Here is a 14,083-nt window from a genome sequence, read left to right as displayed (position 1 = left end):
GGGACGTGTTTGATGGTCGTCGTTTACAGGAAGGGGACATCACTGGCATGGAGTGGGCAGAGGCCAGAGAAGCTGGTAAACCCCGCAGAACCGGGGGCCTGTGACACCCCGGACGCAGGGGCGAGCCAGCAGTAGGCACTGGACAGGGGGCAGGGTCACCACAGGGGCTGGGTCAGAAGAGAAGGACCAGCGTCAGCTCAGGGGCTCCGAGGCTGGCCCTCCTCGCTCCCAGCAGGCAGTGCCGCGGGTCCACCTGCCCGCAAGTGGGGCTCCCGCGCTCCGGGCCGGCAGAGCTGGGTTTGCTCCAGGAGAGCTCTAGGCTGTAAGAACACAATGCACCTGGCGGAGGGCTCTGAACTGGACCCCGGGGCCTTGGGAAGGGCAGGACGGCCGCACTTCCCATGCAGGACCACCTGCAGCCCTGGCCCCAGGTTTGCCCAAACTTTTTCTTTTTTCTTTGCTGCCAGAGCCCAGGACCCCGTGAGGGCCAGTGTGTCCACTGACCACACAGCTTAGCACCCCCGGTGCTTTTTCAGAGCCCTCATACAAGGTCTAACTTACTTTAAAATCAGAAGAAAAGAATACAATAATAACGAATAAAATAATGAGAGCCCGGTGGGGGGAGGGGCGTTTGTGGCCCAGCTGTTCCGGAGGCTGAGGCTGGAGGCCATGAGTTCTACACCAACTTGGGCCACAGAGTGAGCCCCCAAATCAGTAATAATAATGAATAATAAAACCCGACCTGCGCTGTCGTATGATACAACTTTTCTGTGTCTTCCAGATGCAACTGCATGAAGATCAGATTCCTCCTTCCTTTGTGACAGCCCGGCAGAATAGCCACAGAGCCGTTTTGGGGTTGTTGTTTTGTCGTTTTGGTTTGGTTTTCTGAGACTCACTATGTAGCCTGGGCCAGCCTCTAACACTCTGAAATCCTCCTGCCTCAGCCTCCCAAGCTCTGGCACCACCACCACGCCTGGCTCCCAGGAGCCGTTTTGAACACAAATGCATAGCTCAGAAGCACTGTGACTTTCTTTTTTTTTTTTTTTTTTTTTGGTTTTTCTCCTGTACCAGGAACCGAACTCATGACCTTGCACTTGCCAGGCAGGTGCTTTTGCCGCTGAGCTAAATCCCCAGCCCCAGAAGCACTGTGACTTTGATGAATTTTCTTTGGGAATGGGTTTTCCGGAATGGACTCTGTTTAGTCAATTTAATTCCTGGATCGATCTCCTGTAAAACTCAGTTAAGCTATTTCCAATGTTTCCCCTTTTCATTTCCCATCGACTGAAGCTCTTCACCAGGACGAGTTCTTTTTCACTTACGTTTTATATCAGAAATTTGGTTCACGCCTGACACTTTTGTCGCTATCAAATTTCTCTGATGACAGTGTCTGCCGTGGCGAGTCCTCCTTGGTGACCCTGGTGACCACGTCTGTTTTCTATGGTCACAAATTTTGTTCTAAATTCCATCAAGGAGATTCAATTCTCTCATCTTGTCTAGTAGACAATAACCTGTTTGATGGCTATTTGCTTTTCCGTGCATTGCGTCAGACATGTTAGAGTTGGTGGCTATTTCTGAGTTTATTTTATTTTATTTTATCTTTCGAGACAGGGTCTCGCTCTGCAGTTCAGGCTGGCCTTGAGCTCACTTTGTAGCCCAGGTTGGTACTGAACTCGCAATGATCCTCCTGCCTCAGCCTCCAGAGTGCTGAGATTACAGGCATGTGCCACCATGAAATACACCAAGAAAATACGCCAAGTCTTTTTTTTTTGTACTGGGAATCAAACTCAGGACCCGGCACTTGTGCCACTGAGCTATATCCCCGGCTCTGAGTTTAAATCATGAGGAAATTGGTGACTCCCTTTGTGAGTACAAAGACGGGGTGCCAGGGAGGGGCCGGAGCAGAAGGGGGTGCCCCACAGTGCTACCGAGTTGCTCAATGCACACATGTCAGTGTGTCCTATGTAGGGAGAAGACAAACAAGTGGCCGTGTCCAGATGTTCTTGTCTGTTTAGCTCATCCTTGTTCTGATTGATTGACTGGTTTTTTGAGACAGGGTCTCGCTATGCAGTTCAGGCTGGCCTTGAGCTCCCTATATAGCGCACGCTGACCTCGAACTCACAGCAATCCTCCTGCCTCAGCCTCCCGAGTGCTGGGATTATAGGCATGCACCACCACGCTTGGCTTGTTTTTTATTTTTAAACTTTTTTATTTTTATTAGTGTATGTTTGCAGTATGCAGTGATCACATTCATACTGCACAGTTGCATTTTAATTCTTTTTGCTCCCTGTTCTCCCCTCTTCCCCCGCCCCCCCCCTCCCCCCCGCTCCCTCCGTTGGTCCCCTCCCCATCTGCAAAGCCAGCTCGCCTTTGGGTCTGAGCCATGGGTTCCTTGGCCACCTTTGGGTCCACTGGGGCCGAGGAGGTGGTTGTGCTATGAATGTGCCCGCCCACATGGGATGGAGCACAGTGAGCGGGTGGTCCTTAGGAGGCGGGAAAAGTAGGAAAGGGGGGTCCTGGGCACGTCCCCTTCTGGGATTAGGCGGCCTTCCACACGCGTGATATCACGCGGCTGCTAAACAGCGCTGTGTGCAAGCAGGGCTGCCTCTGCTTCACGGGTGCTGGAAGGAAATAAGGCAGTGAGGCGACCCTTCTGTCTCCTGGCCGGGGAGTTTCCCATGATGCCTCACAGCCTCTGGAGAGCAGGGAGCGAGGGCTGCCTGATGCTCTCTAGTTGGCTCCTAGCGTTGCCAGGGCCTGGAACAGGATCACAGATGGAGACAGTGGGTGCAGCTCAGCAGCAGGGCACCTGGCCACCAGCACAAGGCCCTGGTTCCCATCACGGAAGCTTGCCTACCTATCACATGTCTCCAGGAAAATGAAACCATCTGTATGTCTATGTTCAATGCAGTGTTGTCCCCAGTAGCCAAGATGTGGGCTCCACCTCCGTGTCCATCAACAGAGAAAGAAAAGGTGGTATGTATGGAATATTATTCAGCCCTAAAAAGGATGAAATCCTGTCCATTATATCAACAGGGCTGAGCCTGGAGGATGCTGTGTCCCATGAAATGAGCCAGGCACATCTCTGAAACAGAAATAAAATGGTAAAGGCAATGCCCTTGCTGGCTTATGGAGAGGTTACGGATACCAGGGGGCCTCTCTTGTATGTGGCATCTAAAAAGTTACTCAAACAGAAGCAGAGAGTGGGGGGGGGAGGTGGAGGGGCTGGAGAGGTGTTGGTCAAAGGATCCCAAATTTCAGTCGGACAAAAGGAATGAGTCCCTGGGCTACAGTATACAACTTAGTGACCACACAACATGTGTGTACTCTAGAAAAATGCCAAGCTGGGCTATGTGTGTTCTTGCCACAAAAATGATAACTATGTGAGGTAATGCATATGTTCATTAGCTAGATTTAGCCATATACATATATATATTCAAAGCATTGTGTTGTACATGATTAATACTTACAATTTTATCAGTCAATAGACAAATGTAATTTTAAAATGTAAATAAATGGTCCGGGTATGGTGTTATACACCTCTGGTCCCAGCACTTGGGAAGCTGAGGCAGGAGGATCACCTTGAGTTCAAGGCCAGCCTGGGCTACATAATGGTGAGACCCTGTCTCAAAAAACAAACAACAAAATTCATTATATTCCGAGTATAAAAACTGAAATACATCTTCATTGTGGAAAGGTAAATTCAATCAAGTCAGTTGTAAAAATGAAGTTCTCTGAAAATCTATATAAAAGTAATTTTATTTCTCCTAGACTATTACATTTTGCCTCCTAAATGAAAAAGGCAGAGTACAAATTATGAGCGGTAATGATCAAAACTTAAAATGACATCGGGGATCCCCATTTGATTTTTTGACATTGTAATTAAATCTTACTAGATATTTTATAAAAATAAAACCACGTGCAATTCGAACAGTCACCCCACCTGACCGGCCATGGAAGGGGCGCCCTGACTCCCGGACGCATCTGTTTGTTGATAACATTTATCAAGTGCCCGCTTCCTCCTCTAACGGACGGGGGAAGTGGGGACTGTCACCGGGCAAGGGACCAGAGCCCAGCGCTGTGCTCCCGGCGCGCGAGCGCCACCTGCTGGCCGGCGGGGACCCGCGAGCCGCTCGTGGGTGGAGCGTGGTGGAGGTGGAGCGTGCAGACCCCAGCCGCACCCGCGGGCCGCCCCTCCCCGTGCTCCCCGGCCTCCTGCCCTCTTAGTCCCTGGCAGAGGGACAGTGCCTTCCGATGTTACATGGAGGCTCACACAGCAATGTCAGCCCTTCCCACTGCAAAGTTGCACGCAAGCGCACGTGTGCCTACGTGCCTCTGCACACCTTGCGTGTGGACGTGCGTGTGCAAACCTTGTGTGTGTGCAAACCTTGTGCGTGTGAGCATGCACGTGTGCATACCTGCGTGTCTCCCCAATCCTGCCACCAAATGGACCGTCCTCGCGATTAGCCAGAGAGGTCATGGCCTTTACCATTATATCTCCCGGTTTCAGATAAGCAAACAGGACCGCGAGGCTGTGACTGCCCCAGGGCGCCAGGGCTGGCTGGACACAGCCAGGGCGCCGCGGGCCCAGCCTAGGGCTCCTCCTGCCTAGCCCCGGGCCTTGCAGGAAGGCGGTGCCGTGCAAGCAGCGTCCCTGCGAACAGCCTGACCAGGGCGATGTCCTTGCCTGACGCCGGCCCAGGTGCACACGCAGGTCCTGTACACCCGTGGACGTGGGACAAGCGGACACTGTCTTCAAAGCAAGCCGGAAATGGGCGCCTCGCGTGCCTCGCACCGTGCCCCACTGAGCCGCAGGGACCGCAGCGCTGAGTGTGAACTGTAGGCCTGGAAGACTTCTGATGCGGGAGGAAAGCCTTGCGCCCTTGCCTTAGGGAGAGTTCCTCCCTACCAAAAACATGGTCTGGAAAAGAAAAAAACGTTCACTTACGCTCAGTCGGTATTAAAAGACACTGAGGCCCGGGATATAGCTCAGCGGTGCAAGCAGCTGCCTGGCAAGCACAAGGTCCTGAGTTCGATTCCCAGTACCAAAATAAGGCTTAATCCACAGGCTGGGGGAAAATATTTGTAAATCATACATTTAACAAAGAACTTACATCCAAATGCACTTGAGGTGCCCTGAGCATCAGGGGAATGTGACCGCAAACCTCAGCGAAGCACACCCGGGAAGAAGGCAATAACCCAGGGAACTGTGATGTGTGCAGGCCAAAGTAGGTTATCCAGCATTCAAAAATTATACTTTGCACTTCAAAATAACATGGGAAATATGCAGATTAAGTGAATGCAACCTATCCGGTAAAATAAAGAGATTTAAATATATAAACAATATTACCCCAGATTTGAAGGCAAGTTGTGTGTTATATATGCTTATTAAGTAAACACTAAATCACTTTAGAGTATAAGTAGGGCTCATTTCTGGCTTGGATAGTGTATGAATTTCAGGTGTTTTTCTTTTTCGTGGTTTGTTTTTTTTTTTTTTTTTGTCTTTTTGAGACAGGATCTCACAATGCAGTTCAGGCTGACCTTGAGCTCACTTTGTAACCCAGGCTGGCCTCGAACTCACAACGATCCTCCTGCCTCAGCCTCCCACTTGCTGGGATTACAGGTATGCACCACCATGTCTTGTCTCAGGTGTTTTCTTTATACTTAGACTTTTTTGTATGTGGTATCAGGGGTCAAATCCCCGGGTGAGCTATGTTCCCATCCCTTTTTTATTTTCTTTATGCATTTATTTCTCCCATCTTTAAGCAACTACTCTTCAAAGAGGAGTCAGAGGAAACAACCCAGGAATGAACAGGTCATCTTCAGCGGTTCTCTAAGGGGGGGTCCCCACCAGGAACTTGGATGTCCGAGAAGAGTGGCTGTGTGGAGGGCAGCTTGCTCACGGACAGGCTGGGGTGGGGTGGTGGCTTGGGGTTATCTCAAAGTACTTGACCGGGGTCCCTCACATGCAGAGATCACAGCAGGGCCTGTGCGTCATTCTATCCAGTGTGACAGGTCCCGAGAACAAGGTGCCTGCGGATGGAAAGAAAAGTAAGAGAGACATGAAAAACAAGAAAGGCAGAAGTCTGGGATCAGGGGCTTACAGCCTCTTGGACTGCAGTCCGATTACCAATCTCAGTCAATTAAAGCATTATCCTTCTCCAGTTCTGCCTCTTATGCTGCTGGCAACAGTCCCCAGGTGGGCCTCACACACCCAGCACCACACTTACTCAGTTCAGCTGGGGGTTATAAGTTGACCACCAGTTATCAATCCACTACAATCACAGTCCTTACCATTAATTTTTACAGTGCATGGCAAGACTGAAAAATAGGGATCTCTTGCAATTCAAATATACTCATCTTCAGGTGAAAGGTTTCAGTTCATTTTTGCAACAATAAACAAATCGTTGTGTGTCCTCGGTGCTTTCTAATCAAAGAATGTCCTTCTCCACACCTGCGCTCCTGTGAGAGTCGATGCCTGCTGATCTGACCGGAGGCGAGCTCGGGTGATGGCTGGACCCTCAGGGCCATAACAGCCTCGCTTCCATAACCCGAGGTAATCTTCCCACTCACGATCCTTAACTTCATTGTGTTTACAAAATCTTTTTTGCTGTGTAAGGTGATTCATTCACAAACAGGATGTGGGGAATAGACCTGACAGAGGGGCACTGTACCTCCTGCCCGCATACGGATGGAGGGGCCAAATCTGGATAAACCCATTATAAATTGAATCAGTCTTTTTTTGATACCGGGAATCAAACTCACGACCTCAGGCTTGCCAGGCAAGCGCTTATGCCGCTGAGCTACATCCCCGGCCCAATTGAATCAGTCTTAAAGGGAAAACGCACCTGCACCTCTGAGCTCAGCAATTGGCTCCTTATAGAGGGTCCATGGCTTTACCTGACTCTGAACTGCCGCCCAGCAGGGGTGTGTGTGTACTCTGCATTGCCAGCTGGGGAAAATCAGAATTTAAAATTGGAAGCCTGGTTCCTACTCTGTGAGTGTCACTTTTGCCCCTTCCTAACGTGGAACAATTGTAAAACTAAACACAGGAAATCGGGGACTGTCTGTGTCACTTAGCATGGAGCCTGTCACCAAGCAGGTGCTCTGCAAGACCTGCGTAAAGAATGGGTGAGTGAGGGGGCTGGGGGTTTAGCTCAGCGCCACAGCGCCTGCCTGTCAAGCACGAGGTCATGAGTTCGATTCCTGGTACCAGAAAAAAAAAAATGGGTAAGTGAAAGAAAAAGGAAAACTGAGCTGGGTGTGGTGCACGTCTGTAATCCCAGCACTTAGGAGGCCGAGGCAAGAAGATTGCTGTGAGTGGGAGGCCAGCCTGGGCTACACAGCAAGTTCAGGGCCAGCCTGAACTGCATAATGAGACCCTGTCTGGAAGAAAGAAACAGAATCACAGGCCAGAAGAAGCAAATCACAGGCCAGATGAGCCCTTGCCCCCACCTGTGGGCCTCTAACCCGGTCTGGGAGTGACAAGATCCCATGAGTGTCCCCAGCGCCACAGGTGTATGTGTGTGGGGTGGGCAGAACTCAAAACCCAGTTCTGTGGGGCCAGATGCACCCTCCCAGGCACCAGAACAGCCGGGCTAGCAGCAATCGGCCAGCTGTGAGGGTCACCAAGGGAACCGGCCGGCAAGCCCCAACTCGGCCATCTGCCAAGCGTGCGAGCTTGGATAAGCTGCTCGGCAGCTCTGAGCCTGCTCTGCCTGGGCAGGTGGTATGACCTTGGCACACCCGCCTGCACCCTGCCCGCCTGGCCCTGAGGCCCAGGACAAGTCAGGACTTGAATTCAGCTTTGGGTCTTACCGGGCCCTTCTCTCTGCGGAACTTGAAATGTCCTCGCTCCTCTATCAGGGGCTCCTGACAAAAACAGGGGCTCCCCGCAGAACTTACCAGCTGCCCACCCTTCATCCATGCATCTGTCAGCTGCATCAGTCCCACAATGCACCTTGCTCCTGGTGACCAGGACTGCGGGGGTAGGTGTTCGTGGGAAAGAAGGACAGAGGACGGCGCGTTCGTACTAGCGGAAGGGAGAGGCCGTGTGCTAAGTGTCTCCCGGCTCAGGGGTTTTGATGGGAGGCTGAGGAAGGCTGTTTGTCCCCAGACTGCAGGACCTAGCACAAGGACACTGAGGTTCTGTGACCGAGCTCACCTGTGTGGGGCTGAAATATCTACACAGCCCTTGATGATCTCTTCCCTGTCTGCACAGCTCGCTCCCTGAGCTAAAATAGTTAGCAGGGATTTCAGGAGAACCCTCAAACCCGACTTTGCTCTGGAAAGTTCCTGAATGGGGCGGAAGTTCTCAGCCACTTCTTCGAGCAGATCCTCAGAGGCTGCGGTCTCCTCGGAGGTGAAGTCATTCATGGTTGCAGCTTGGGAGCGAGCTGTTCGCATAGCAAAGAGCAAAAGCCCTTGCAGGGCAGGTGCAGGGTGGGCTGCACCCCAAGGAAGTTGCTCAAAGAAGGGTCAGAAACCAAAACAGTCCAGGTTAGGAGGAAGAAACCTCAGCAGGGCAGATGGTGCAGAATGCAGACACGGTCTGGAATTGATGGCGAGACCACGGGCAGCTGCCCGCCCTCTTAGTTCTGGTTCTCAGAACAGCTAATAGAGTCCCTGGGCCCCTTCCGAGCTAATGTGTTATAATGTAGGAAATGGACGAGAGGCCCTGGGCACTGGCTATAAAATGAATTTGACAAAATGCCTGATCCTGCTGGGTGTGGTGGCCCACGCCCTCCTATAATTCCAGCACTGAGGAGGCTGAGGCAGGAGGATTCCCAGAACTTTGAGGCTAGCCTGGGCTACATAGTGAGACCCTGTCTCAAAAAAACAACAACAGAAAGCCTGCTGCTAACACTATCTGAGTAATCATCATTTCTGCCTGTGGAAGCCTGCAGGTTAACTCAGGAATGTGACGAGGAATCCTATTTTGAATGCTAGCTACAGGATAGGTGTTGCCATGAGCCTCACAGCAGATGTGTGTCCTAGGGAAAAATTGTGCACATGGTTTTGGTTTTTGTATTTTTAACTTGGAGACAATCTAAACGACCCGTCTGATTGCTAAGAGAGGCAGCCCAGTGCAGGAGTTGATAGCACAAACTTTGGACCAGTCCTGATTTGAATCCCAGCTGTGAAACCTGGTACAAATCTCACCTCAGTTTTCCCATCTGTGAAACGGGACGATGGTAGACACAGGGTTTGTTGAGAATTCAGTGACTTACTGAGCCCTTGAAGCTTGGCAGCTGTCCTGTAGCAAGAACTTGGGAAGCATATGCTTTTACGGACTTTTCTTTCTTGGATGTTGACACAGGGTCTAGCTATGTAGTCCATGCTGGCATTGAATTCAGTAGGTAGCCCAGGCTGGCCTTGGACTCTAGGCAACTCTCCTGCCTCAGCCTCCCGAATGCTGGGATTGTAGGTGTGCATCACCACACCTGGCCTGTTGTTATTCTTTTAACCCTCTGGTTTAAGTGAAGGGCAGCTTCACCCCTGGCTGTGTTTGTGTAAGTGAGGACTTCCACGCCAGAGCAGACCGGACTTGTCACGGGATTTATGGGCCACCCTGAGCCGTCCCCTGGCCAGACAGACTGGGCCACAGGAGGGCGACCCTGCAGAGACACTTCCGGCTCCTGGCTCTGCCAGCTCCTGAGTCAGATGGGAACAGCTTTTTCCTGAGACCAGGACTTTGAAACACCCACGCCCCAGCTGCAGGACAGTTGGGGCCCGAAGGTCAGTGCCATCCCAGCCCTGTTTCCAGAAGTGCCCCCATGCAGCACAGTGGCAGGGACCTGGGCCGCAGGGAGAGGCCCCGACCAGGCCCAGCTCTTTCTGTGCCTTTTGTGGTTCTCTCCGGCTTCCCAGCTGTCAGGGCAGTGGACGGGGGTCCTCGGATGCAGGAGGCACTGGAGCAAAGTCATCCCTTGGTTACGGCAGCATGTTGGGCCCAACCAGAGATACTCTTGTTATAGAACAAAGCAACTCGAGAGACCGTGAACGCCGAGCCTGAGCTAGTTATAATCTCCCCCGCAAGGCCCAACCCAAGCTCCGTCTCCCCACAAGGACAGCGTACCCCTCTAAGAGAGCTGACAGGGGACCTGGGGGTGCAGAAGGGGTGCTCCCCCCAATAGCTCTGCCACCCTGACCTGAGTCCCCGTTCATCTGCTGCTCAGGCTTCCTTTCAAATGCAAACTATCTGGAGAGGCCATGGCAGCTGCCTTAGTATCTGTGCAGCTACTTGGGAGGCTGATGCAGGAAGATCCCAGTTCAAGCCCTGCCTGGGCGATGGAATGAGAACCTGTCTCAATACAAAGATAATAAAAGGAGCCCGGGATGTAGCTCAGTATTCGAGAGCCCCTTGGTTTGATCGCTGGCACCACAAACAAACAAACACAAGGCCCAGCGCTGAGCACTGGCCTAATCATACTAATTATCATGAGCACTCGTATCAAATATTTATTACACAGACAATAATATCACAGCAAACCCGAGCGTCACTCAGGAGCCCCACGACCTAATCAGTGAGCATTCTGGTTTAGTCTTTTGGTTTCTTTCCTGGTTTTCCTCTGATTTTGTGCATGCGTGCGCATGCACACACACACACACACCATTCTGGTTTTGTCTTTTGGTTTCTTTCTTGGTTTTCCTCTGATTTTGTGCATGCGTGCGCGTGCACACACACACACACACACACACACCCCTCTCCCCAGCAAGGGTCCTTCCTTCTGCATACGCTTTTGCACTGACACTGTGTCCCGCGCATCCTGAGTCCCGTGGTCTCCCCTGGCACCGCCGACAGCTGGACACTTAAGTTGTCTCTTGCCTCCTTCAGTGAGGGACGGGGCTGGAACTGTGCAAAGGGCTTTTCTGGGGTTTTGAGGCTTTTTTCCTTGGGCTCGACGCTCAGATGTGGGTTGTGGGCAGAGGCGGGTCCGGGACCTGCAGACAGCAGCCCTGAAGTCGCCAAGCAGGTACAGGGTCCTGGAAGGTGGCGCTGGCTTTGGGCCTGTGAGCTCTGCCGGGGGCCGTCCTGAAAGGCGTGAGCGCTGGACGCGAGGCAGTGGCTTCCTGTGAAGCGCAGGGAGATGCTGCCCGAGCCTCTCCTCTCCGTCCTCCCGTCCTCCCGGTTCACTGGGCCCGAGCTCTGCGTGCTGACCACAGGTCGGGCTGGGAGACGAGAAGTAAGTGTGATTGCAGCGCAGCGCCACTGGGAAAGGCCTGCGCCCTCAGGCCAGCTCAGTTGTTTGTGCCTTTGCTGGGCGCTGGGCTTACAGCACCGGGGGAGGTGGCTCAGGACGCAGGCCTGGTGGCTCGTCCACCAAGGCAGGGGTGCCACCCTGGCTGCACGTCAGTGTCCTGGAGAATTTTTTCTTTTCTTTTTTTTTTGGTTTTTAAATGAGACGGGATCTTGCTATGTGCTCCAGGCTGGCCTCGAACTCTCAACAACCCTCTGCCTGCTTCACCTCACCAGTGCTGGCATTACTTGCCCGGTAAGAGTCCTGGCTTTCAGCAACAACTCCTCTTCTTCAGTGCCTCTCCTAGGAGAAAATACAAGTCACGCTTTGAGGAGGAAAGGGCGAAGGGCCCCGGGTTCCTTTGTCCCCTGCAGGGGGCCCTGACTGTCATGGGGCAGGCCTCGGAAGGAGGTGCACAGGAGGCGGAGGACGGGCTCAGATGCGAGGCGGTGGGAACAGAGGCAGAGGGAGGCGAGTCCCCGCCAGGGTCCCCAAACGCCTCCGGTCTCTTCCTGCTGCGCAAGGACAGCAGACAGGAGCCCATGCCACCGAGGCCCTGCCCGGGCAGCTGAGACAGGCAGGTGACAAACCCGGGGACAGCAAGGGGAGAAAAGCGGCCCTGCGCTCCCCGGGGGCTGGGAGATGCCCTCACCGAACAGTGAGCCTCCCGCCCTGCTGCCTGCGACTGGGACAAGGTGGACAAGGGACAAGGCAGCGAAGGGCCTGCCGGTCGTCCTGACCCCAGGGCAGGCGTCCTTCCCCACAGAGCAGCGGCCGTGGGGACACAGGGAAGACGCAGGCAGGGATGGGAGCCCCGGCGGGCCGGGAAGCAGACGCGGGAAGAGGCAGATTCTCCGGGGAAGCTTCCTGTAGTTTTCAACTTGTAGCCTCCGGGACGGTGACAGTGCGGCTCTGCTGCTGGAAGCCACCACCTTGTTCCAGCCTGTGACGGCAGCCCCGGGAAGGGGGCGCCCCCTGCCCCTGCCTGGATGTGTGGTGGGAGGTGCTGTGTGCCGTATCCCCACCACGGTGGCCATGTCTTCTTCTGTCTTTTTTTGTGTGTGTCTTTTTGAGACAGGGTCTCACTATGCAGTTCAGGCTGAACTTGAGCTCATTTTGTAGCCTAGGCTGGCCTTGAACTGGGGCTTACAGGCATGTGCCACCAAGCCCTGCTTCTTCTTCTGTCTTGCAGCCCCAAAAGGCAAGGGCAGAAGTGTTGCTCTAGGCCCAGGCTCCTGGGCAAGTCCTGGCGCCTCTCCTGCCTCTCCCGCCTCTGTGTTCTCATCTGGAAAGTGGGATGCCAAGCCCTGCCCCAGTCCAACTCTGCTGCTAACTTTCTGTGGCTGTGTGACCTTGAGCAGGTCACCTCCCCTCTCTGGGCCTCCCTCTCCTCACTCTTTTTTTTTTGGTATTGGGAATCGAACTCAGGACCTTGCGCTTGCTAGGCAGGTGCTTGTGCCGCTGTGCTATATCCCCAGCCCCTCCCTCTCCTCACTATGACGCAGGCGATCCAATGGTCTCTCTCCAGATTCCCGTCCACGTGGACTTCGTCCCGTCTCTGTCCTCGCATTGCCCTGCCCTGACCCCTGACACCTGAAGCACAGTGCCCGCCTTGCCCCCGACGGTGTCCAGCCAGGCGAAGCCCCTAAGCGCTGGGATGGGCGTCCGTGGTACCCTGAGCCACCAGCCACCTGCATTTAGCTTGGGCACAGCCTCGCCCACCAGGGCCTCCAGTGGGCAGGGCTCCGGGCGGGGCACTGGGTATCTATTTGCCTTGGGAGCTGGCAGAGGGTGCCCAGTGTGAGGTTTGGCCCCCCGGGAGCCCTCACGCCCTCTTCTGCCTCCAACGCCCATCGCTGCCCGGGTTCCGGGAAGTACACGGCCTCGGGTGCCCTGCGGGGCTTCCTGTCTCATCTCAGAGTGCCCAGCGGTGGCATCTGTGGAGGAGACGGGGAAGGACTCGCCCAGGGCCGCTCTGACCTCCACGCTGGGCCACGCTCAGCCCCCACCGCCCGCTCCAGGCACCGTTGCCGGGCTCTGGTTGGCACAGGATGGCTGCCGGCTTGCTTGAGAACGGCTCTGAGAGGACGAGCGAGGGTGTGCACACTCACTCACACACACACACACACACACACACACATGGCACAGAAACCCTCATAAAGCCAGGTGCCCTGCGCCGTTCTGCTGGACCCATAAACAGGCCCCAGATAGTAGACTGCAGCCCCCGCAGTGACCAGGCCACACCCAGCAGCAGCCTGGAGGTCGCCCAAGGTCAGGGAGCCCGGAGAGGACAGCCCAGGTGTGAGGCCGTCCTGGGCTTTTCCTGCCAGCCGGGCAAGGGGAGAGAGGAGGCCAAGGCAGGGGGACGGGTGTGCCCGCCTCCTGCCCAGGTTCGTGCCAGGGGGGCATTTTCTTCTGGCCCAGTGGGTGGCCGCAGGAAGTAGTTGTGATCTGCTCCTTTAGCACCGGGCAGTGGCCACGGTCTGTCCTTTTACCTCTTGTCACTGTGCCCACCAGCTGGCCAGAGGCCGGGCCGGCACCTTCCAGTGTGGCAGCGCTGGGGGACAAGGAGGGGCCCGGGGCAGCCCGCGCCTCTCCCGCCCGGCTTCCTCCTCCTCCCGCAGGTTTCCGCGCCCTGTGCCCCAGAGCCCCGGGCTACCTGGGAGGGTGCCAGGTGCCCGGCTCGGGCTGCCCTAGACTGGGAGAGGGGGCAGCCTGGGAGGTGCGGCCCGGTCGGTCGGCACGTGGTGGGGCTCCTCCCCGGGACGCCCCACCCGCCTGCCCAGGAGCCAGGGCGGGACCCGGCTGGCGCCGAGCGAGCGCCCCAGGTGCAGGGCGGCGAGCGC

The sequence above is a fragment of the Chinchilla lanigera genome, unplaced genomic scaffold, assembly GCF_000276665.1.
Source record: "Chinchilla lanigera isolate Chin_1 unplaced genomic scaffold, ChiLan1.0 scaffold00049, whole genome shotgun sequence".
NCBI lineage: Eukaryota > Metazoa > Chordata > Mammalia > Rodentia > Chinchillidae > Chinchilla > Chinchilla lanigera.
This window is presented reverse-complemented; position numbering follows the sequence as displayed.